This window comes from Phaseolus vulgaris, chromosome 7 (genome assembly GCF_051622355.1).
Source record: "Phaseolus vulgaris cultivar YP4 chromosome 7, ASM5162235v1, whole genome shotgun sequence".
Classification (NCBI taxonomy): domain Eukaryota; kingdom Viridiplantae; phylum Streptophyta; class Magnoliopsida; order Fabales; family Fabaceae; genus Phaseolus; species Phaseolus vulgaris.
Genome location: NC_143504.1, coordinates 21,461,829 through 21,487,365, shown reverse-complemented (window position 1 = coordinate 21,487,365; position 25,537 = coordinate 21,461,829).

The window sequence follows — 25,537 nt, the reverse complement described above, 5'->3', positions numbered from 1 at the left end:
GTAAGAGGGAACCTGAGTTTGACCTTCTTGAAGAAGGTGGTGTAGACGAAGCAGAAGGGCCCGTCGGCGCTCACTTTGTCATCGGCGCACACTGGCAGAGCGGCGGGGCAAGGCAGCACCATCATTCTCTCGTCATGCTCCTTGTGAAACGATTGGTGGACCTGGTCCCCGTTGGTCAATCGCAGAACCGCACCCGCAGTGTTCACCGACGAGGTTTCCTTTAAGAGAGTTGGGCTAGCCCATGGATATAAAGCCTTGAAGTCTGGCAGAGGAATGGGGGCTCCTCCAGCGTTTGGTGGAGTCGCCTGGGCCAGAGCGGTTTGGGAAGATGCAGGCCTCACAGCCTGCGAAGAGGGAGCACCACGAACTTGCACTGAGTCGTGTGCTTGTGAAGGAGGGTTTCGCGCTGATGGAGGGGGGTTCGGGGTGATCTTCGTGCGAGTCATGATAGCAACTGCAAACGAAGAAGAAAGAAAAAATAATCAGGAGGGTTACAAAGGCTGACTCGATCATAGAGGGAAGGTGAAAGACGAACGAATGTAAGTTCGTTGCGACGATCGACAAAGCCCTAAGTTACGCAAAAGGAGAAATGGAAAAACAGCCCACAGCGTATGCACCAGACAGTTACAGGATGATGCAAATCGGTGAAAATGCAAGGAAACCCACCAGATAAAGGAAAGTAGTTACCTTTCGATGATCAGGAGAACGTTGAAGGGAGGTGGTGATCTGGAGCGTCGAGGAACGTCGAGAGTTTTTGCAGAAGGAAATAAGAGCGTATGCAAGTGTGAAGAAAGTGATGGAACAGTGTTGAGTGAAAATGGGTTTAAGGGTTTTTTCGAAATAAGTTTGGAAGCGCTAACGGCAGATGAAAAGAGCCGTTGATGAAGCCACGTGTCGAACGATGCGCGGAGGGTTTGGTGGAGCGTCAGAGCAGTAGAAAGTACTATCGCTTGGAATTCTGCGTCCATGCCGCGTAGACCGGTGTTGACGGAGGCTTTTTCAGTCTTTTCGCTAGACAAGTCTTCGCTTAAGACTGGGGGGCTTGTGTACCGCCCTGGTAGTCGGGTGCGATGACGTGGCACCCTGCTACAGTGTAGGCGTGTTGACAAGGCGCCAGGTTGGCAGATGGGAAGGAAGTCGGGAGGCGCGTGTGGTCGCCGATTGTTAAGTTGGCGTGTTCCGAGTTCCGGCTTACCAGAATAGGCGATCGCCAGGTTGAGAATGAAGTCGCCAGATGTAGACCCAGGCGACCAAGCCGTCGGAGATCGCCAGGATAAGCACATCGCCGAAAGACGAAGGAGAAGCAGATTATGAAGGCGGCCGGCGAGACCACAGGGAAGGTGTATGAAGGCCCTAACTCGCCCGTTTCAGTAGAGATCGCACTCCCAAGTTAGCCATGCACTGGGCAGTACCATGCATAGGTAACTTAGCCAAAATAAGAGTAGAAGCAGCGCCAAGTCAGGGAGCCTCCAGATGATGGCACGTGTACGGTTGGATACGAGCCACGTGTTCAAATCTGTAACTGCCAGGAGAGAGAAAATCACCAGGTATATAAGAGTTCTTAACAGATTTCCTAAGGTACGCGCGTTCAGTTCATACACTTTACGCTTGCGAGTGACAGAGCTGTTTGTGAGAGAGAGTTTGCACGGTTCCAGTTCTTAGTATTTGGTGATACCGTCACTGACTTGAGCGTCGGAGTGCGATCGGCCGCAGCGGCGCCGTATCGTTTCTTTGCAGGTTCTTGAGATAGATCCAGAGGAGGAACGGAAGTGAGAAGCGGCGCGCACGTCGATCCTTGACGAGGCATTCTCCAGCGCTCCGGTCAACAGGCAGGATCAGGTGATTAGATAGCTTGCATTATTTCTTGCATTAAAAATTTGATTTCTCCAACTTAATTGTGTTTTAAGTGGTTTACCAAGAGAAAGATTTGTGTGAAGACATTGAGGGATAGTTTTTGGCTAAGGCAAGACTTGGTATTTAAGTAGTCCATTGGGACTCACCTCTCTTACCTGGAAAACTACCTTCTTTAACTTCCCTAATTTTTCTCAAAGTAAAACACTTCTATACACAAAGCTCTAGCCATGTCTTCTCCTTCTCATTCTGTAGAGTCTATTGAAAGTGATGTAAAGTCCATGAAATCTATTTTAAAAAAACTTTCAAAGGACGTACAACTCATTTCATATAGACAATTGGAAAATGAGTCTAAAATCAATGAGTTAGCTAGAGCAAAGGAAGAGAAATCCCAAAGTTCAAAAAAATCCAATAACCATGCATCTCTTTCACAAATCCAAGAATCTCTAGGGGAGGGAAGCCTTAGAATCCATGATTACTACCAACCACCCCCTAGGAGAAATAGAAGAAGAGAGGAAGAGAGCCCAAGGGAAGTAAGGGTAGATCTACCCCATTTCTATGGTAAGGAAGATGTAGAGGTATACCTAGATTGGGAGATGAAAGTAGAGCAACTCTTTGCTTGCCATAGGGTGAGTGAAGAAAGGAATGTACCCTTAGCAACCCTTAGTTTCCAAAGTAATGCCATGTATTGGTGGACCTCTCTAGAGAGAGACCGACGTCTTCATAGGGAGCCTCCCATAGAATATTGGAATGACCTTAGGGGAGCCCTAAGACGTCGCCACATACCTTCCTACTACCAAAGGGAGTTAATGGACAAGCTCCAAAGACTCCAACAAAAGAACATGAGTGTGGAAGAGTATAGGCAGAAAATGGAGCTCTACATGATGAGAGCATCCATTAGAGAGGAAGAGATCACCACCATATCTAGGTTTCTAAGTGGGCTCAACCTTGAGATAAGGGATAGAGTAGAACTTCTACCCTACAAAGACTTGAATGACTTGGTTCAACTTTGCATTAAAGTTGAACAACAAAATTTGCGCAAAACTTCAAGTCAAAGGGTGGGTTCTTACTCCAACTTTTATCCCAAGAAAGAATTTAAAAGGGAAGGTAGCACATCTAGAGACGAACCCAAAGAAACTACAAAACCTTTAGTAAAAGATGCCTCCTCCCCATCCATCCGTGCTAGGGACACAAAGTGTTTTAAGTGTTTTGGAAGAGGGCATGTGCAAGCGCAATGTCCAAACCAAAGGGCTTTGTTCTTAAAAGGAAAAGATGAGTACACTAGTGGTGAGGATGAACCTAGTACACAAGAAAAGGGGGAAGGAGAGAGGATAAATCCTTTGGAGGGGGACTTATTGATGATTCAAAGAATCCTCCACAATCAACCTAGTGCATCCATCGAGACACAACGAGAGAACATCTTTCATACTAGATGCAATGTTTTAGAAAATATATGCTCTCTTATTGTGGATGGTGGATCATGTTGCAATTGCTGTAGCACTAGATTGATTGAGAAACTAAATCTACAAGTAGTTCCTCATCCAAAACCTTACAATTTACAATGGATAAATGAGAATGGGGAACTACGTGTAGACAAACAAGTGGAAGTTTTCTATAAGTAACTACAAAGACAATGTTTTATGTGATGTAGTACCTATGGAAGCTTGCCACATCTTATTAGGTAGACCATGGCAATTTGATAAGAAAACCTTGCATGATGGTCTAACTAACGAGATTTCCTTCATCCACAAGCACAAAAAGTTTGTACTTAGCCCTTTACCACATTCCCAAGTGGTAAAAGACCAAATACAAATGAAACATAAGAGGGATGAAGAGAAAATAGACAAAGAGAAAACTTTTGGGAAACAAAAGGCGTGGGAGAAGAGTGTTCCTTCGCACAAGGTCATTCAACAAGGCAAGTACATTGAAAATACCCTTGAAAACATGCTTCTTGTTGAACAACCTAGCCTTACCTCTTGTAAAGGAACACTTGCAAGCATAAGCAAAAAGGAAAAGTCTTTAAAAGAAGCTTGCATAGATAAAGACTATTTCTCATATGTGCTAGGATATCACCAAGTGAATGTCAAGTTATTTATAAGCATCTACAAAAACAAATTTTTATGTGAAGTAGTGCCTAAAGAAACTTGTCATGTCTTATTGAGACAACCATTGCAAAGTGTACAAATTTTCATAAACAATGGTTGTAACAACGAGACTATCTTTACACATAAGAGAAAAAGTCTTCATGAAGGAGAACTCATGGGCCAAATTAGAGTTGATAAAACTCTAGAGCTTTTAAAAGGAAAATTTTTGTCCCCCATGAGAAAAGAGGTTCAAAGACATTACTTTAGGTACAATTCTTGTTTTCAAACTACACCTAAGGCAAAGTCTCAAGAACTCTATACTCCTTCACCTTTTGTAAGTGATCCTTGGGAAGACACACATTTCATATTAGAGCTTCCTAAGACAACAAAAGGTTTTGATTCCTTCTTCATGGATGTGGATAAACTCTTCCTAAGAAAAGTGACAAGTCTCCATGATTTATCTTCAAAAATAGTGACGGATAGAGCTCCAAAATTTGAAAACATAGCTCTTCCTTCTATACTTCACGAAATCATGAGGGACACCCACAATTCTTGGGATAAGAATCCTTTTCCTATTGAGCATGCATACAATGGAGTAGTCCACAAGATTACTCATATTTCTACATTTGAAGTTGTATGTGAACATAGTCCTCTTGCCCTTTTAAAGTTGTTACCATCTCCTAAAGGAATTATGCCTAAGGGAAAAGTAACTACTATTGGAAATTTTAGAAAACATAAGAGGATTAGAGGACACATACAACCATCAAAAGGGAAATATTGTGAGAAGTTGCCAAAAACAAAAGAAAAACAAAAATGGCAACTTCACACAATTAAGTTTTCTCCAAATGCTCACACTAACTCCTTTGCTTTGTTTCAAGATTCCCATAGATTGACATTTGATTCGGGAGGACACACCTTGACGAAGCAAGAGGCTGCTATAAAAGATCAAGTCTGTAGATATGAGGATAGATCTTCTCAAGAAGGAGGAGATGATGGACACCATCCAGCCACATCCATCCCCCTAGTTGAAGAAAAAGCATTGGATTTGAGGACAAATCCTTTTCAAGAGGGAGGGGATGATAGAGGAGGGCCAAGCACAACCTCCCATGAAAGGCTAGACCCAAAGTCAAGAGCGTCCAGACCCAAGCCAAGCATCTAAGACCAAGCTAGGAGCGTCTAGGACAAGAAGACTTGGATCAAGCTATGAATGGGAGAATGACATATTAGTACATGTTCCGTGAAGGCCCATCAAGTGTAGCCTAGTTTTAATTGGGGTGTAAATAGCATAACCATGTGAACAAATGTTTATTTTTCTGCACATTAGAACTAAGGAGGAGTTAATGTTAGAAAACATGGCTTTGAACTAGACGGGGGTGAATTGTTTAAAGGGGTTTTCGCAAACTTTTCAAAGCTAGAATGAATTTATTTCAGAAACCAATTGATTCAGCAATTCAGTTAGACAAAACAGCAAGCAAAAACTGTAATACTAGAAAAAACAATCGGTCGAAACAATCGGTTGTTTATATCAGCAAACAACAAACAAACTGAAATTAAAAAGTTAGGGATAGAGAGATTGTACACAGTTGTTTATACTGGTTCACTCCAAACCAGAGCCACATCCAGTCTTCTCAGAAACCCTGAGGATATCCACTAAGCAACCTCACCTTGATCACTTACACAACAACCACCTTGAAAACCTCAAGAAACACACTCTCCTTGGCCAACACTAAGATTGCTGATCTTGAACACCTCAAGAACACACAACCAATCTCAGCAAAACACACAAACGAATTGTTCAGCAGTTTACAAAGATTACACTTGTTACAGATGAATATCTGAAATCAATTCAAGTAGAATCCTATTGCAGCACCTTTGATCAATCTCTCAACTCTTAAGCAATCTCATAACTCTTTGAAAAACTCTTTGTTCTAAAACTTTGTCTCAAGATTCTTAATCCTTAAAAACAATTTTTCAGAATATATTCAAGAATATAGTTTGTTATCAAATCTTAACAAACTCTTAATTGCATTTAAAATAGATTGGTCAAAGCATTTAATGACTGGAGCGTATTTAGTTAAAGCATTTAAAGCTCAGTCACAGAAAACAATTTTTCTGTTATGGTTTCAAAAGAAACAATCGATTGTTTCCTCGAATCAATCGGTTGTTTTGTTACTTAACAGATTTCACTATTCAAAAACAATTTTCAAACTTTCTCAAAACACCTAAGTATAAACAATCGGTTGTTTCGACAAAACAATCGGTTGTTTCAACTTAGTTTAAAAAATATTTTACTTTGATAAAGATTGAGATGCTAATTGCTTGAGATTTAATCTGAGGGTGGATTACAATATTAAACTACCCTAGAACAAAGCTTAAACCAGCCCAGCAACACACAGCAAAGCAGAGGCTTCAACATCCTTCAAAGGATTTGGATTCTTCAAAACATTGAACACCACTTGGTTCAACAATCTCCCCCTATTTGATGAAGACAAATCCTTGATGCTTGTGTTGTACCTGATTAAATCTGAAGCAGTTCCTGCAATAGAACTTTGAGCAATATATTGAACTTCTGATATTTTGTTAGCATACAGATAAACATTTAAAGCTTAAAATAGTAAATATCAGAAACAAAATACATGTTACTCAAATTGTTTTTAACAAAATGAAAAATAGAGATATTTAAACAAACTTGAAACACAAACACAACATATATCTCCCCCTATTTGTCTTCACAAATAGACAAAGATAAGAGGTAAAACAAGATATTGTTTCCATTACATCAGAATAAACTAGCAACAGCAGAAGGAAAGAAATTTTAAAACCAGAAAAGAACAACCCAAAAACAATCGATTGTTTTGTTGACCAATCGGTTGTTTTTCCTTCATTCTTCTTCACCAGCAAACTGAAGATCTAAGATTTGATTCTGGACAGCTTCAATCTGTTCGTCCTGAGTCATAAACCTTGTATCCATGTTGTCAAACCTTGTATCAATCCTCTGAAAGTTACTAACACACAAATCATGAAGGCTTCTTTGATTTTCAGCAAAGCTATCTAGCCTATCCATCATTTGTCTTTCGAAAGATGACATGGTTGACTTTATTTCTCTTTGATATCCATCAGCAGCACTAGGCCCTGCATCTTGAAAAACTCCAACTGGATCTTTATGTTGAACATCCATATCAGCAGGTTCATCTTGTTCAAGATGAGCAACACCACTTGATGAGGCACCATGATCACCATCCTTACTTATCAACTTTCCACCTACTTTTGTAAAGCCCATCTTGCTGAGTGATCCACTATTCAACTCTTGAGTTGACTTGATCAGCTCTTAAGTTTCATCTTAAAGATTAACTTCAAAATAGAGTAGAAACTTAGATATTAAAACAGCATAGGGATAATGGTAATCTCCTAACCTCATGGCTTTTTGCATATGTTCTTTGATTATGTGAATCCAATTGATCTTCACTTTCTTGGTGATGCAGAAGATGTAAACCAGATCTTCTTCAGTCAGCACAGAGTGATTACTCCCCCTTGGAGTTAGAATCCAAGTTACAATGAGAGCAAGCAATCTCTCATCAAGCTTCAAACCTCCAACCGAGCATGTGCTAACTTGAGATTGATTGTTCTTCAAGCAACTTTTGTAGAACTGGATTTTATTGAAATCTTCCACCACACCAAGGTTTCCCTTGTTGATTCTCAGACCAGAGAACTTAAGTCCAGCAACAGCAGCCCAAACCTCATAAGTTATCTCCATCTCCACACCTTTCACATGAGAGACTAGGTTGTTTCCTTCAAACTTCAAGTTGGTGTAGAATACCCTCACCAAATCTGGATATGTGTTCCCTTTTAGCTCCAGAAATTTTATGAGTGATTGGTCCTTGAGAAGCCTCCTCACTTTGTCAAGCTTTTGACTTTTCAGCCAATCAAAGCACACAACCTTGGGGTTGTTTATCTTCTTGACACTTGTTTCATACCTATACTTCTCAATGAGATCGGTGTCACCAGAAAACCAGCTTTCAAGCCTTCCTCCAGACCTTACAACTCTGGTTTTGACTCTTTTAGAGGTGGGAGGGGTTGATTCCATGATAGCAGAGACGAAAACTCACTTCACCGAATTTTTGCAAGAGATGGTGCAAGAGATATTGCAAGAGATGTTGCAATTGGTTGTTCTTGATGGAAGAAATCTGCACATGATTTTATAGCATAAAGAGAATCTATTGAATTTAATTTAATTCAATGGTTACCTGATTTTCAGAGAGAGGACTTGACTCTGTTCTGCACTGAAAATGTCAGAAAAAGCTAAAAATCACATGGTCTTCACATGTGATCTTTGACTAGTCATTAAGGCTCTTGAATTTCCAAGATATTGGAATATATTCCTTTATGACTGTTGTAACTTCTTTCTGATCATGCTCAACTTTCAAAACAGATCCTTTGACCAAGATTCTCCCTTTGAAATTGATCTGCAACGGATAGAATTTCAAAAAGCAATTAAATCAATTTCTTCACAGTGCTGTCAGACTCAAAACAATATGTTGTTTTTCTGCAGCAGTTAAAAACTTGATTTTGAAATTTTTAACCATAAACAGAAACAGATTAAAGCATATGACTTTGATTAAAAGAAAATTAATGATAAGAAAGAACTTTGAAACAGAAATTGAGAACAAATAAAGGAAGATCTTATCCTTGTGTTGTTTCTTCAATGAGCCAATTGCTTGTTGATCAAGAAAACTTCTTTTCACTGTTTTGACCTTTTTCATAGCATTGATACAACTTCAATGACTGCCTGTTTCTTCAACAACTTGATCAGATGGCTCAGTTCTTCTTTTTCTCTTCATTTTTCCTGCATAAACAAATTCAAGTTGCAAGATTTGCTCCCCTTACAAATTTGGGTCCTTTTGGCTTTTCTTTGCTGTTAGAAACATCACATCCCTTAGGAATCCACTTCATAAGACCTTTAGGAACACAATATTTTCTAATTTTACAGAATCTAACAGAGTGGCCTTTCTTCATGCAGTAAAAGCATGTAACAACCGGTTGTTTCGTCTTGACAATCGGTTGTTTTTATGATTTTCTTAGAAAACTTTTTAAAAATCTGTACCGCCCTGGTGGTCGGGTGTGATGACGTGGCATCCTGCTACAGTATAGGCGTGTTGACAAGGCGCCAGGTTGGCAGAAGGGAAGGAAGTCGGGGGGCTCGTGTAGTCGCCAGTTGTTGTATTGGCGTGTTCCGATTTCCAGCTTACCAGAATCGGCGATCACCAGGTTAAAGATGAAGTCGCCAGATGTAGATTCAGGCGACCTAGTCATCGGAGATCGCCAGAGCAAGCACATCGCCAAAGATGAAGAAGAAGCAGATCATGAAGGCGGCCGACGAGACCACAGGGAAGGTGTATGAAGGCCCCTAACTCGCCAGTTCCAGTAGAGATCGCACTCCCAAGTTAGCTATGCACTAGGCAGTACCACGCATAAGTAACTTGGCCAAAATGAGAGTAGAAGCAGCGCCAAGTCAAGGAGCCTCCAGATGATGGCACGTGTACAGTTGGATGCGAGCCACGTGTCCAAGTCTGTAACTGCCAGGAGAGAGAAAACAGCCAGGTATATAAGAGTTCTCAACAAACTTTCTGAGGTACGCACGTTCAGTTTATACACTTTACGCTTGCGAGTTAGAGCTGACTGTGAGAGAGGATTTGCACGGTTCTTGTTCTCTTAGTATTTGGTGATACCGTCACTGACTTGAGCGTTGGAGTGCGATCGGCCGCAGCGGCGCCGCTCTGTTTCTTTGCAGGTTCTTGAGGTGGATCTCGAAGAGGAACGGAGGTTCGAAGCGGTGCACACGTCGATCCCTTGACGAGGCAGTTCCCAGCGTTCTGGTCAACAGGCAGGATCATCAGGCGCCCACCGTGGGGCCGTGTAAAACTTGCTCCCATCCACAGCGTGAGTTCGTGGAGGTTTTCGAAGTTTTTGCGTGGTTGTGTGCTGGTGCAACCGTCGTCCGCTGTTTGTCTGAGTTTCGTTCGGTGAGTTCGCATTTTACCACCGTTCGTTTCGAGTTTTGTTCGGTGAAGCGAGGTTTCCTGCTGTTTGCGCGTGATTTGTTCGGTGGAGTTTGAGTTCTTTCGCTCGATCGGTTGTTCGTAGGGTTTCTGGTGAAGTTGTGGTTTTCTTTGAAGGTTTACGGTGTTCTTGAGTTTCTTGCGCAGTTTCGCACAGTTTTCTCCGATTGATCGCTGATTCAATTGTGGTTGAAGTGTTGTTCGCGGCATTCCTGTGATTCGCTAAAGTTCATGAGAAAAATGAGAAGCAATTGCTCAAGTCCGGTTGCGCCCGTGGCACCTGTCGCTGCTGAAGGCGCCGCCGCCATGACCATGGCGCAGATGGCAGAGATGATGCGCTCGTTGCAGGCAACTGTGGAAGCCTCACGCGTAGATCAGGCGAGAATGCATGAGGACCTGGTCGCCTCTCGCGCCAGGAATGAGGAGCTCAGTAAGATGACTGAGGAGCTGCGTCAAGCTCTTCAGGAGCAGCAAGGGCGTTCTGCCGCGGAAGAGGTTGCGCCATCGTCGCCACCTCGCGTTTTTCCCATGCCTTTTATTCAGGCGATCACGGACACGCCCATTCCCGCGAGCGTGGTTCCGGTTAAGGCTGTTTTCACCGGCGTGGAGGATCCTGAGGCTCATCTCACCACGTTCCATACGCAGATGATGCTGTCAGGAGGGTCAGACGCCGTCTACTGCAAGATGTTCGTGAGTACGCTCCAGGGAACGGCGTTAGAGTGGTTCGTGAGCCTGCCTAACGGCCACGTAACCAATTTCCAACAGTTCTCGAAGATTTTTGTCGAGCAGTACATCGTGAATAAGGCACCACCCAGGGTGTCTTATGATCTGTTTGATATAAGGCAGTACCAGGGAGAGTCCCTTAGAGAATACCTGAATCGCTTTGGAGCGCAGATGGTCAGATCGCTGGCCAAGGATGAAGAAATGCTGGTCTATGCCTTCAAGAAGGGCGTGCAGCAAGGACCATTCTGCGAGGCCTTGATCAGGGCTCACCCTGCGACGTTTGCTGAAGTCAGGCGACTTGCGGTGGCTCATATCGCTGACGAGAATGAAGTCGCCGAGAAGAGAGGAAGCGTGGCTCCCGCTAGGCCACGCGCCCAGACCAGGATCCAGCCGCAGAGGGTGCTGGAGACAGCAGCGGCGGCCAGGAAGGACCAGAGGACTCGCCATCCTTACGATAGGAGGAACATGGGAAGGAGCCAAGCGCGCCCGCAACCAGCACGCCGGGAATACAATCGCCCGCCTAAGCACAAGTTTGTCATGGGACTGGCGGATCTGATCGCCATTCCTAACATATCTGCTAGGTTGAAAGCGCCTGAGAAGGTGGGCGACAAGGTGCTGGGGTCAAAGCCGGACGCCTGGTGTGAGTTCCACCAGTGTTTTGGCCACACTTTGGACTCGTGTCTGTCCTTGGGATATCAGCTCGACGATCTGGTTAAGAGCGGGTTCCTAAATAACTATCTGCTGGATAGGAGGACGGGGGGAGCGTCGAGTTCCCAGCCAGCAGGTGGAGAAGCCCAGCAACACGAGATGCCTATCCACGGGGAGATCCACACCATCGCAGGGGGCTTCTCAGGTGGTGGATGCACCGCATCGCAGAGAAAGAAGTACGCGCGATCGGTGATGACAGTGGATATGTTTGAAGACCACTCGCCGGAAGTGGACATTACGTTCACCAAGCAGGATCTTCGGGACGTTGTGCCTCATGACAACGATCCCATAGTCATTTCGTTGATTACGGCGGGAAGGAAGGTCCACAGAATTCTGGTGGACCAAGGAAGCTCGGCAGACGTGATGTTCTGGCCGACTTTCACGCAGCTGGAGTTGCCCCTTGACCAGCTAAGGCCCTATGGAGGGTGCCTATATGGGTTCGCTGGTGACCAGGTGGAGGTCAGGGGGTACATAGAGCTGAGAACCACGTTTACTGATGAGGCTGGGTCGAGGACGGAGAAAATCAAGTACCTCATCGTAAACGCTCCTTCAGCATATAACATCCTGTTGGGAAGGCCCACGCTTAACAGGATAGGCGCCATTCCGTCGACTCGGCACATGAATGTAAAGTTGTCGTCCATGGAAGGGGTGGTGATCACGATCAAGTCTGATCAGAAAGAAGCGAAAAGGTGCTATGAGAATAGCTTGAAAAACAAAAGATCAGTAAGTTATGTAACAACCACCCCACCTCCCGGTGTGAAGCCCAGATCGACGGTAACAGAGGAGGCCGCCGGAAGAGATGTGGAGATGGTGGACGCTGAGCTGGGCGAGAGGAATGCTGGCCTGGAGGGGGAAGAGGAGCGGAATCGCCCTGAGGAAGCAAGGGAGCAGGGAATCGCCAGGGCGGTGATCGCCAGAGAATCCAGGCCTAAACCTGTCGAGCAGTGGCTCGAAAAGGAGATCGGAGGAAAAATCTTCAAGCTGGGAAGATCTCTGGAGGTTGAGCTCCAGGACCAGATCGCCAAGGTGATTGAGCGGCATCTGGACGCGTTTGCATGGTCCGCTTCGGACATGCCCGGGATTGATCCCGACTTCTTGTGCCATCATCTGGCGATGGACAACTTGGTGAAGCCAGTGCGGCAAAGGAGAAGAAAGTTTAACGAGGAGAGGAGGCAGGCGATCAGGGACGAAACACAGAAACTCCTCGCTGCAGGCCACATCAGGGAAGTCCAGTACCCTGAATGGTTGGCAAATGTCGTGCTGGTGAAGAAGAGTAACGGGAAATGGCGCATGTGCGTCGACTTCACCGACCTGAACAAAGCTTGCCCAAAGGATTCCTATCCTTTACCAAGCATAGACGCCCTGGTCGATAGTGCTGCGGGGTGCAAGTTGCTGAGTTTCCTGGATGCCTTCTCGGGATACAACCAGATCAAGATGCATCCCATGGATGAAGAGAAAACAGCCTTCATGACGGAGAGATCGTGCTACTGCTATAAGGTGATGCCGTTTGGGCTGAAGAACGCGGGGGCCACGTACCAGAGGCTGATGGATCGGGTACTTGCACCAATGCTGGGAAGGAACGTGCAAGCTTACGTCGATGACATGGTCGTGACCTCGTTGGAAAAAAGCAAGCACGTCGCAGACTTGGAAGAATTGTTCACGACGATTGCCAGGTTCAAGTTAAAGCTCAATCCGGAGAAATGCATTTTCGGCGTGGAGGCTGGAAAGTTTTTGGGTTTCCTCTTGACTGAAAGGGGAATAGAAGCCAATCCAGACAAGTGCGCCGCCATCTTGGCGATGAGGAGCCCAGCTACGGTGAAAGAAGTCCAGCAGCTAACAGGTCGGATGGCAGCCCTATCTCGCTTCGTGTCAGCTAGCGGAGAAAAGGGACATCCCTATTTTCAATGTCTGCGGCGCAATAATAAGTTTGTTTTGACGAAAGAGTGCGAGGAAGCTTTCGTCAAACTGAAGGAGTATCTGGCGAGCCCGCCGGTTCTGTGCAAACCGCTGGTGGGAATCCCTCTCAGGTTGTATTTTGCTGTAACTGAGAGGGCGGTGAGTGCGGTGCTCGCCCAGGATCAAGATCAGGCTCAGAAGCCTATTTATTTTGTGAGCAAGGTGTTGCAGGGCCCAGAAACGAGATATCAGGCCCTGGAGAAGGCTGCGCTGGCTGTGGTGTTTTCGGCGAGGAGGTTGCGCCACTACTTCCATAGCTTCACCATACTGGTGATGACCGATCTGCCCATTCAGAAGGTCTTGAAGAAACCCGACGTTGCGAGAAGGATGGTGAAGTGGGCAGTAGAGTTGTCGGAATTTGATATTAAATATGAGCCCCGAGGCCCGATCAAGGGGCAAATATTTGCAGATTTCGTGGTTGAGCTCTCATCAGAGGCGACGCGGGTTGAAGGAGACGATTTCCGTTGGGTACTTTCGGTGGATGGATCGTCGAACCAGCAGGGCAGCGGTGCTGGAGTCATATTGGAAGGGCCCAACGACGTGCTGATCGAACAATCTCTGAGGTTCGCCTTCAAAGCCAGCAACAATCAAGCAGAGTATGAGGCGCTGATCGCCGGAATTCTGCTGGCCAAGGAGATCGGAGCTAGGGTGCTGATGGCTAAGAGTGACTCGCTGCTAGTCACGGGGCAAGTAACAGGCGAGTTCCAGGCTAAAGATCCACAAATGGCGGCTTACTTGGCGTATGTGCAGGAATTGAAGAGTTCCTTTGCCTCTTTTGAAGTAGTGCATGTGCCCAGAGAGCAGAATGCCCGAGCTGACTTGCTTGCTAAGCTCGCCAGCTCAGGCAAGGGGGTAGGCAGAGGACGGTGATTCAAGAAACTCTGAAGACGCCAAGGGCATTTGTAGCAGATCACCTGGTCCTTCAGGTAAGCAAGTCGATGGAGAAAGCAGCGAGAAGCCATAAGTCCTTGACGCAAGAAACTCTGAGATCGCCGAGAATTAGAGCGTGTCAAGGAGAGAAGGTGAATGTGATGCAGGTCTGCGCCACCCACGAGCCAGACACTTGGATAACACAGTACAAACGGTGCCTGGCAGATGGCCTCCTCCCACTGGATCCGACAGAAGCTAGGAAGGTGAAGAAAAATTCCAGCAAGTACACATTGATTGATGGCGATCTGTACAGGTTCGGATTCACTCATCCACTCCTGGAATGCATACACGGCGAGAAGTGCACGAGAATCATGGCAGAGCTCCACGAAGGTATATGCGGAAGCCACGTCGGGGGTCGAGCTCTGGCCGCGAGAACTCTCCGTGCAGGCTACTACTGGCCATCTGTGAGAGAGGATTGCAAGAAATATGCCCAGTGTTGCAAACAATGCCAACAGCACGCCGACTGGCACAAGGCACCTCCCGAGGAGTTGAAGTCGATCTATAGCCCTTGGCCGTTTCATACTTGGGGAATCGACATCCTGGGACCATTCCCACTGGCGATCAGGCAGATGAAGTACTTGGTGGTAGCGATTGAGTATTTCACCAAGTGGATTGAAGCAGAACCGGTGGCCCAGATCACCGCGCACAAGATCGAAGGTTTTGTATGGAAGAACATCGTGTGCCGGTTCGGAGTGCCTAAACGCCTAGTGTCGGATAATGGGACGCAGTTTGCAAGCCACCTGTTGAAGAAGCTTTGCGAAGGAGTGGGAATTCAACAAGTGTTTGCATCCGTCGAGCACCCTTAGACAAATGGCCAGGAGGAGTCAGCCAATCGGGTGTTGTTGAGAGGTTTGAAGAGAAGGCTTGAGAAAGCCAAGGGAAGTTGGGCTGAGGAGGTGCCCCGTATAGTTTGGGCGTACCACGCCACCGAGCAGTCAGGAACCCATGAGACCCCGTTCAGCTTGGTCTATGGGTGTGATGCCATGATTCCGGTGGAGATCCAGGAGAGCTCGCCGAGATTCCAGAACTTCGTAGAGGAAGACTCGAATGAAGAAAGAAGGTTGAACCTGGATCTACTGGATGAGGTCAGGGAAGAGGCGAGGCTGAAGGCTGAGGCGGTGAAGAGGAGGATCGAACGAAGATACAACTCAAAGGTGATGCCAAGGCAGTTTAGAGAAGGCGATCTGGTGATGAGGAAGGCCCACCAGTACGAAATGGAGAATAAACTGTCACCCAAGTGGACTGGACCGTTCAGAATAACCGAGGCGCTCGGGAACGGAGCCTACCGCTTAGAGACGTTGGAAGGAGGGGCGATTCCCCGCACCTGGAACGCCACACACCTGAAGTTGTACTATAGTTAAGAGCTTTGTAAGTAAAGACAAACACAAAAGTCATAATACAATGTCTCTGATGAAACAGTTTGAAAGGGGGTACTCTTTTTTCCCTAAGGAGGGTTTTTAATGAGGCCACCCAATAAAAGAAGAGTTTTCGAAGTATAAGGCGTTTTCTGGTTGCATGTTTGCTGTTTTCCAAAAGTTTTGAAGAAAGACCTTGTCACTTGTAAGTGATTTAAGGCGAGAAAAGATATATCGCATGTCTTCCAGTAAAGTTTTTAAGTCCTCATCGTTTTTCGGCGATTGGAGGCATCAGTTAAAGTTTTTAAGTCCTCATCGTTTTTCGGCGATTGGAGGCATCAGTTAAACTTTTAAAGTCCTCATCGTCTTTCGGCGATTGGAGGCACCAGTTAAGTTTTAAAGTCCTCATCGTCTTTCGGCGATTGGAGGCACCAGTTAAGTTTTCAAAGTCCTCATCGTCTTTCGGCGATCGGAGGCACCAGATGAAAGACCTCAACGCCCTCGCGCGTTTTGAGGCAAGTTAAAGACCTCCTCGCCGTCGAGCGAGTGCAGGCGAGAAAGAGTAAAAGTCCTCCTTGTTTCTGGGGGCGAGAAGATGTAACCCCTGGGGCAATGTAGAGGCACCAGTAAAAGTCCTCCGTGTTTCTGGGGGCGAGAAGATGTAACCCCTGGGGCAATGTAGAGGCAAAATAAAGACCTCCTCGCCGTCGAGCGAGCGCAGGCGAGAAAGAGAAAAGGTCCTCAGTGCATCCAGGGGGGAGGAGATGATGGCATTTCATGAAGGTCTTCTTGAATTATGTAAGAAAAAGGGGTGCGGAAGCTATGAAGGTGTGTGAGCAAGATCCTCCTAAGAGTGGTGTTGATCTTGAAGGTGCATGATGTGTATGAAGCTAGGGAGGTTCGGCCAACCCAAGGAGAGGTGAAGGAGATGAAGTTTAGAGCCTAGAATTCTAGGGAGAAGCAAAGCTTAGCACAAAATGGCAGCATAACTTTACTCACAATAAACTTGAAAATACAAGGTGTAGGCTCCTCCTTTTATAGGCTAAGGAGGACCATAATGCAACCCTAATGCTAGCCAAATGAAATGTAAATGTGAAGCACATGGGTGCACATGGCACATGGGTGCACAAATGAGCACATGGGGAGGGGTGTGTCTAGTTTTTATGCTCACCCCTTCCATGGGCTTTCTAGACCGGCCTTGGTAAATTTAGAGGTTTTTTTAGAAACTCTAAGTTTACCTAGGTTGGTGTTTTAGGTGCCAAAATTAATTCTAAGAAAATTACAAATAAAGTTCCTATGCTAATTTTGACAAGAAATTAAAGTCTACTCTACACTAGAGTTTATGGCACTTGAACATGTAAAAAAACGTCTTCTTGGATCCTCTTGGCCATAACTCTATGGTTGGCCCAAATCTACCCTTTGGTGGGCTTGCATGTGGGCTTGTGCTTGGGCCTCTTCCATCAGGAGATGTACACCCTGGGCAAGTTGAGGCACCAGATAAAGTCCTTCTCGCCGTTGAGCGAGTACAGGCGAGTTAAAGACCTCCTCGCCGTCGAGCGAGCGCAGGCGAGAAAGAGAAAAGGTCCTCAGTGCATCCAGGGGGGAGGAGATGTACACCCTGGGCAAGTTGAGGCACCAGATAAAGTCCTTCTCGCCGATGAGCGAGTTCAGGCGAGTTAAAGACCTTCTCGCATACATGCGAGCTTAGGCAAGATAAAATCCTTCTCGTCTCGAACGAGTTCAGGTATGGTGCGGAGGGTGGAAGAAGTTTGGAAGGTGGCTAAGGTAGGTTCGAAGAGAACGCCTAGTTAACCGGTCTTTTGTTCTGAAGTTCAGGGAGGTAAAGAAGGATCCCAAAAGGCGCTTCTACACCCAGACAAAGAAACTATTGCCAAAGCATGAGGCCTGGAAGAAGCTGATATTACCAAGAGTTCTTGGCGATCGGGATGAGTTCAAACAGCGGCGAGAAGGTTAAAAGACCCGTTTAATGAAGCAGGTCGGATGGAGCGTGTTTAAACCAGCAACTGAGTTACAGTTCGTTGCTTGAAGGGTATTCTTACGATAAGGTTAGTTGCCTTAAGAGTACAAGTTGTTTAAAGTGATTATTGCTTAAGTTTGAAGCGGTTCGAAGCAGTTAAGTCAAAAGTCGTGTTTGCAAAATCGTTAAGTTAAATCCGACAAAGTTAAACATGCAAAGAAGGTTAAAGCGCTTAAAGAAGTCAGGAGAGGGAATATCCAAACTTTGTCGATGAGATAAGTATCTGTTAAAGGCACATGTACACGAGTTTATTACAGAATAATACAAGGGAAATCATAAAGTAGCAGATGAGGAGGAGTTGATTAAGTCTTCAGCAGGAACGACTTTTCCATCTACTACTTCGTTGTTCAGTGACACCAGGCTGAGATCCAGGTCGGGGAATAGGCAAGCAACTTGCTCCCGAGCAGCTTCGAATCCAGCAGCTAGAATCTGAGCAGAGTTTAGCTTAAGTTCTTCGATTTGCCCCTGAAGTTCCTCAATCCGCTTCTTGAGGTCTTCAGTTTGCTCTTTTAGCTCTTTATTCTGCTGCTCCAGCTCTTCAACCTGTTTTTTGAGTTGTTCGTTGGTCTCTTGAGCCTGGAGAAGGTCTTCAGTAACCTTCTTGGATTCCGATTGTGCTTGGGCCAACTCAGCAGCCACCTTTCCCTTCTCCTTGTTGGCCTCGACGAGATCAGCCATGGCGTCGTCCCTCGCCTTTTCTACTTGCCCAAGTAGTTTCTCTCGGTCGATCGACCTCTGCTCCAGTTTTTGCACCTTGGCGGCGTCAGCTTTCATAAGAGCCTCCAGGTCAGCCGCCCTGGTGCGAAGAGGCACAATCTTGCTCTCCAGTTCGATTTTCTCTTGGGCAAGTTGATGAACCTTGCGGCGAAGGTCAGTGGCCTCCTGGCGCGCCAATCTGAGCTCGGTGCTCATTGCGTCTTCTACTCGGGAGTGTTCCATCTCCGCGAGTGTCAGATTGGCGGACAACTTCTCCACCTCGACCCTCATGGTGCTGTTTTCGGTTTTGAGGTTGAAGAGGTCGTCTTGGAGCCTCCTGGTTGAGCCTTCCACAGCCCTGGTTATGATCGCTGGGATATCCTCTGCAATGGTTTTCAGCTTGGCAGTTAGAGGCTCCTACATCCTTATGACCTCAAGGGGAAGGTTTGCGGCTTGGAGAGGCGCCAGGTGGGCCGGTTGTGGGTTCTCGTCGCCACCTTCCTTAGCAGGTTCTTCAGTGTTTGCTTCCTGGCGTGGCGACGGGATCGGGGATTCGGTGATCAGAATCGGAGAGGTATGAGCAACCTCATCCCCGATTGGAACATTTTCTGCAGCTGAAGCGTTTGAAGGGGGGCCCCCTCCAGCTGACACGTATGGCGTAGAGGCGCTTGGGGGGTCCTCCAGGAAATTTGGCTCTTGGGCCTCAGCTGCAGGTGGCGCAGTGGCCAGTGGAACCGCTTGGACTGGTGTGGGAGGAGCCTGTGGTGTTGGCGATGCTGGAGGGGGAGCAGGCGTCGATGGTGGTGTTGAGGTTGGAAGAGGGGGTGGGGCAGGTGGTGAAGAAGGTGTCACCCTCTTCCTCTTCGTAACGAGGCCATCCTCGGTGACCTCGTCATCCTCTTCTTCCTCCTCATGGATGACTTGAGGGGCTTTCCTTTTGGGTCTCTTAAGGACCAGTTTCTTGCGTTGGGCAGGTTCCTTGGGTGGCGATCGCCCGTGGACGATGGCAGACCCCACCACCGAGTTGGGAATCGTTTGGGAACCTGTCGCCAACCCGTGGTTTCGGGCGAGCGCCTTCAGTTCGGCGAGCATGCCTTTACCCAACATGTTGTCTGCATGCAACGAAAATGCATGGGTTAACTCAAGGAAACAAATAAGTGCATAAGGTAGTAAAACAGCAAAGCAGATGATATGTGCAGGAAAGGTAAAACCAAAGTCTTGCGCATAACGCACAAGACGCCCAGAAACAGCTAAACAGAAGCAGTATCAAAGCAATAGTTTAAAATGTCCTAACCTATTTGAATGTCTAGCTGATCTTCATAGAATTCGAAGGATATCAAGGTGGTGGTAAGGAAAGTTATATTAGCGTCCGCCACCCTTTTCCAGAAGAGACAGAGGTCTCTGTCTAATGCCCCCATGCTGTCAGGACTTCTGGGCCTCCTGAAGCAGCTCTTGGATTCCTTCTTTCCCTTGTCCACCCAGTACAAGGGGAAGCCATCGAGAAGGGAGGCGTCCTTGTCATTCGCACGCACTTGGATGAATTTCCCCTTCCAGTCTTTGTACGATTGCTGGAAGATGGTAAGGATGGACCTCCCAGCAATCGCGTTCAAGCTGATCCACAGGCGGTCTCCTGGGTGCTTGGCTTCGAAGAGGAACAGGAATACATCCACGGATGCAGGCAACCCCAGGTGGTCGCACATTACTTGAAAAGCTCGAACAAACGCCCAGCTGTTGGGGTGAAGCTGGGCGGCAGCAATGTTGAGCTCGGTCAGAAGTTCCCTCTCGAATCGGGTGAAAGGGAACCTGAGCTTGACCTTCTTGAATAGAGTCGTATAGACAAAGCAGAAGGGCCCGTCGGCGCTTACTTTGTCATCAGCACACACGGGCAGATCGGCGGGGCAAGGCAGCACCATCATCTTCTCGTCGTGCTCCTTGTGAAACGATTGATAGATCTCGTCCCCCTTAGTCAGCCGCAAAACTGCTCCCGCAGTGTTCACGGAGGATGTCTCCCTCAGAAGGGTCGAGTTGGCCCAGGGATACAAAGTTTTGAAGTCCGGCAGGGGAACGGGGGCTCCTCCAACGTTAGGTGGAGTCGCCTGGGCCAGGACAGGTTGGGAAGACGCAGGCCTCTCAGCCTGCGAAGATGAAGTGCCACGAACTTGTGTTGGGTCGTGTGCTCGGGAAGGAAGGTTTCATGCTGAAGGAGGAGGGTTCGGGGTAATCTTTGTGCGAGTCATGATAGCAGCTGCAAAGGAAGAAGAAAGGAAAAATGATCAGGGGGTTACAGAGGCTGACTCGATCATAGAAGGAAGGTAAAAAACGAACGAATGCAGGTTCGTTGCGACGATTGACGAAGCCCTAAGTTGCGCAGAAGGAGAAATGGAAAAACAACCCACAGCATATGCACCAGGCAGTTACAGGATGATGCGAATCGGTGGAAATGCAAGAGAAACCAGCAGATGAAGGAAAGTAGGTACCTTTCGATGATCAGGAAGACGATGGAGGAAGATGGTGATCTAGAGCGTTGAAGAGCGTTGAGAGTTTTCACAGAAAGAGGTTAGAGCGTTTGCAGGCACGAAGGAAGTGATGGAACAGTGGAGCGAAATGGGTTTAAGGGTTTTTCGAAATGGTTTTAGGAAGCGCAAACGGCAAATGAAGAGAGCCGTTGATGAGGCCACGTGTCGAGCGATGAGTGAGGGGTTTGGTGGAGCGTCAGAGCAGCAGAAGGTACAACCGTTTGGAATTCTGCGTCAGTGCCACGTAGATCAGTGTTAACGTAGGCTATTTCAGTCTTTTCGCTAGACAAGTCTTCGCTTAAGACTGGGGGGCTTGTGTACCGCCCTGGTGGTCGGGTGTGATGACGTGGCATCCTGCTACAGTATAGACGTGTTGACAAGGCGCCAGGTTGGCAGAAGGGAAGGAAGTCGGGGGGCTCGTGTAGTCGCCAGTTGTTGTATTGGCGTGTTCCGATTTCCAGCTTACCAGAATCGGCGATCACCAGGTTAAAGATGAAGTCGCCAGATGTAGATTCAGGCGACCTAGTCATCGGAGATCGCCAGAGCAAGCACATCGCCAAAGATGAAGAAGAAGCAGATCATGAAGGCGGCCGACGAGACCACAGGGAAGGTGTATGAAGGCCCCTAACTCGCCAGTTCCAGTAGAGATCGCACTCCCAAGTTAGCTATGCACTGGGCAGTACCACGCATAAGTAACTTGGCCAAAATGAGAGTAGAAGCAGCGCCAAGTCAAGGAGCCTCCAGATGATGGCACGTGTACAGTTGGATGCGAGCCACGTGTCCAAGTCTGTAACTGCCAGGAGAGAGAAAACAGCCAGGTATATAAGAGTTCTCAACAAACTTTCTGAGGTACGCACGTTCAGTTTATACACTTTACGCTTGCGAGTTAGAGCTGACTGTGAGAGAGGATTTGCACGGTTCTTGTTCTCTTATTATTTGGTGATACCGTCACTGACTTGAGCGTTGGAGTGCGATCGGCCGCAGCGGCGCCGCTCTGTTTCTTTGCAGGTTCTTGAGGTGGATCTCGAAGAGGAACGGAGGTTCGAAGCGGTGCACACGTCGATCCCTTGACGAGGCAGTTCCCAGCATTCTGGTCAACAGGCAGGATCAAAATCCATCTTGCTTGTTCTGTGGATTGAAGCCTAAACCAGCCTTTCCAAAAACACAACTTTGAGATGCCAAGACATTCTCAAAGTTTGATTTCCCTTTTGAAAGCTTGTCCACAGTTTCAACAAGATAGTGAACCTTTTTCTCAAGATTTTCACAATTTGTGCAAATGAGAGTATCACACTTGCAAGAGGAATTTTTAAAAAGATTTTCCAGTTTTTCAAAATCACTTTTTGCTTTTCTCAGATCCTCTTCAAGTGATTTAACTTTCTTTTCAAGCCTACTATTAAGATCTTTCAATCGGTTGTTAGAAAGAACCAATCTATTAGCTTCAGCTTCATCATGTGTTTCTTGAAAAGCTTCAAGTAATTCACTATAGTTTTGTTCATTTAAGAAAGCACATGAACTTACCTCACTTGAACTGCAAGAATCATCATCATCATCCTCAGCTACTAAGCATATATTGGCTTTTTCATCTTCACTTGATGAAGAACTTGATGATGACACCTCATTTTCATCCCAAGCAATGTAGGCTCTTTTTGTCTTGCCTTTCTTCTCCTTGTAGCTTGTCTTTTTCTCTTTGCTCTTGTTGGGACAATTTGCCTTTATGTGACCTTGCTCACCACAACCAAAACAAGTATAGTTATTTGAATTAAATTCATTGGGTTTCTTGTTTCCATACCTATCCTTGTTGTTGTCTTTGTTGCGGTTTCTCTTTAGAAATTTGCTGAATTTTCTTGACAGCAAACTAAGATTTTCCTCATCACTATCATCACTTGAATCTTGCTTTCCCTTATGTTTGGATGCTTTCAAGGCTATGCTCCTTGTGTGCTTATCTTCACTTTCTTGAACATTGAGTCTATTCATCTCTAGCTCATGTTCCCTAAGCTTTCCAAACAAAGAAGTAACACTTAATGATGTTAGATCTTTGGATTCAGAAATGGCAGTTACCTTTGGTTGCCATGCTCTATCAAGACATTTCAAGATCATGATATTCAGCTCTTCTTTGTCAAACGTCTTGTATAGGCTCATAAGGTGGTTGATGATGTGTGTAAACCTTTTCTACACTTCAGCTATGGTTTCTCCTTTAAGCATTCTAAACATCTCATACTCTTGGATGAGAGCATGCTTTCTAGCTCTTTTCACCTCATTTGTTCCTTCATGAGTGACTTCCAAAGTATCCCACATTTCTTTTGATGATTTGCATTGTGAGACCCTGAAAAACTCATCAGAATTTAAAGCAGAGGTTATATTATTTTTTGCAATGCATTCAAATTTGGCCTTTTTACTTTCTGCATCAGTCCATTGAGACCATGGCTTCTCAATGACAGAACCATCTTTTACAAACTTTGGGATAAAAGGGCCATTTTCAATTGCATCCCAGATTCCTTTGTCAAGAGATTCCATAAATATTTTCATTCTAACTTTCCAAAACTGGTAATTCAAACCACAAAACAAGGGTGGTCTGTTTATTGAGGCACCTTCCCCAAACGGTAGTCTATTAGCCATTTTAAAAGATTTTAGGATCAACTTGAATGACTTACAAGAACCAAGCTCTTGATGCCAATTGTTAGAAAAGATGGCTTTAAACTAGAGGGGGGGGGGGTGAATTGTTTAAAGGGGTTTTCACAAACTTTTCAGAGCTAGAATGAATTTATTTCAGAAACCAATTGATTCAGCAATTCAGTTAGCCAAAACAGCAAGAAAAAACTGTAATACTAGAAAAAACAATCGGTCGAAACAATCGGTTGTTTATATCAGCAAACAACAAACAAACTGAAATTAAAAAGTTAGGGATAGAGAGATTGTACACAGTTGTTTGTACTGGTTCACTCCAAACCAGAGCCACATCCAGTCTTCTCAGAAACCCTGAGGATATCCACTAAGCAACCTCACCTTGATCACTTACACAACAACCAAGAGAAATGACCTTGAAAACCTCAAGAAACACACTCTCCTTGGCCAACACTAAGATTGCTGATCTTGAACACCTCAAGAACACACAACCAATCTCAGCAAAACACACAAACGAATTGTTCAGCAGTTTACAAAGATTACACTTGTTACAGATGAATATCTGAAATCAATACAAGTAGAATCCTATTCCAGCACCTTTGATCAATCTCTCAACTCTTAAGCAATCTCAGAACTCTTTGAAAAACTCTTTGTTCTAAAACTTTGTCTCAATATTCTTAATCCTTAAAAATAGTTTTTCATAATATATTCAAGAATATAGTTTGTTATCAAATCTTAACAAACTCTTAATTGCATTTAAAATAGATTGGTCAAAGCATTTAATGACTGAAGCGTATTCAGTTAAAGCATTTAAAGCTCAGTCAAAGAAAACAGTTTTTTTGTTATGGTTTCAAAACAAACAATCGATTGTTTCCTCGAATCAACCGGTTGCTTTGTTACTTAACAAATTTCACCATTCAAAAACAGTTTTCAAACTTTCTCAAAACACCTAAGTATAAACAATCGGTTGTTTCGACAAAACAATCGGTTGTTTCAACTTAGTTTAAAAAACATTTTACTTTGATAAAGATTGAGATGCTAATTGCTTGAGATTTAATCTAAGGGTGGATTACAATATTAAACTACCCCAGAACAAAGCTTAAACCAGCCCAACAACACACAGCAAAGCAGAGGCTTCAACATCCTTCAAAGGATTTGGATTCTTCAAAAAATTGAATATCACTTGGTTCAACTGTTAACCTTGATTAGCTAAAGGTTTCTAGAAGCCTTCACTAATAAAGTTCGACCATGTGTAAGTTGGAGGGCCATGTGCTCCATGTGCCTCCATATGCCACTTCTTTACATTTCATTTGGCTTACATTTGTGTAGCATTTAGGTCATCAAATCTGGTCCTCTTTAGCCTATAAAAAGAGGAGCCTATACCTTGTATTTTCAAGATGAAATTGAGTAATGTTATGCTGCTCATTAAGTGCCATACTTTGCTCCTAGCCTTGCTTCTAGGTTTTCATCTTCCTTTCACCACCTACAAAGGGGTTGGCCGAACCTCCCCATGTCCATACTCTTCATGCACCTTCAAGGTCACCACACCTCCTAGGAGGACCTTGTCCATCTCATCCATAAGCTTCCGCACCATCTTCAAGCAATCATCCAAGAAGAGCTCATAGGAAATCCATCACTTCCGCCAATCTGTCTTTCCAGAACCTCTTCCGCTGGTTCAGGCCGATCTTCTCGGGCGACCTCTACTCGGGTAACCCCTTCTGATGGCATATTTATGGAGCTCTTCTCGGAATCATGTGAAAAATGGTGCCGAAGCTATGGTTGTAAATGTGCAAGATTGATGTGATTCCACTAGCCATATAGAGAATGATTCTTGACATTCTTAGGAATCACCTTGAGCTGGACATTATTAAGGCACTTTTCTTAGAGTTGGATCATTGTTCTAAGACAAGAACTCACCAAAAACTAGTACCAAATCCCAAACTCATTTGGATGTTCCACATATTGTCAAATTGAACCAAAAGAGATGGAGGAAAGGCAAAAA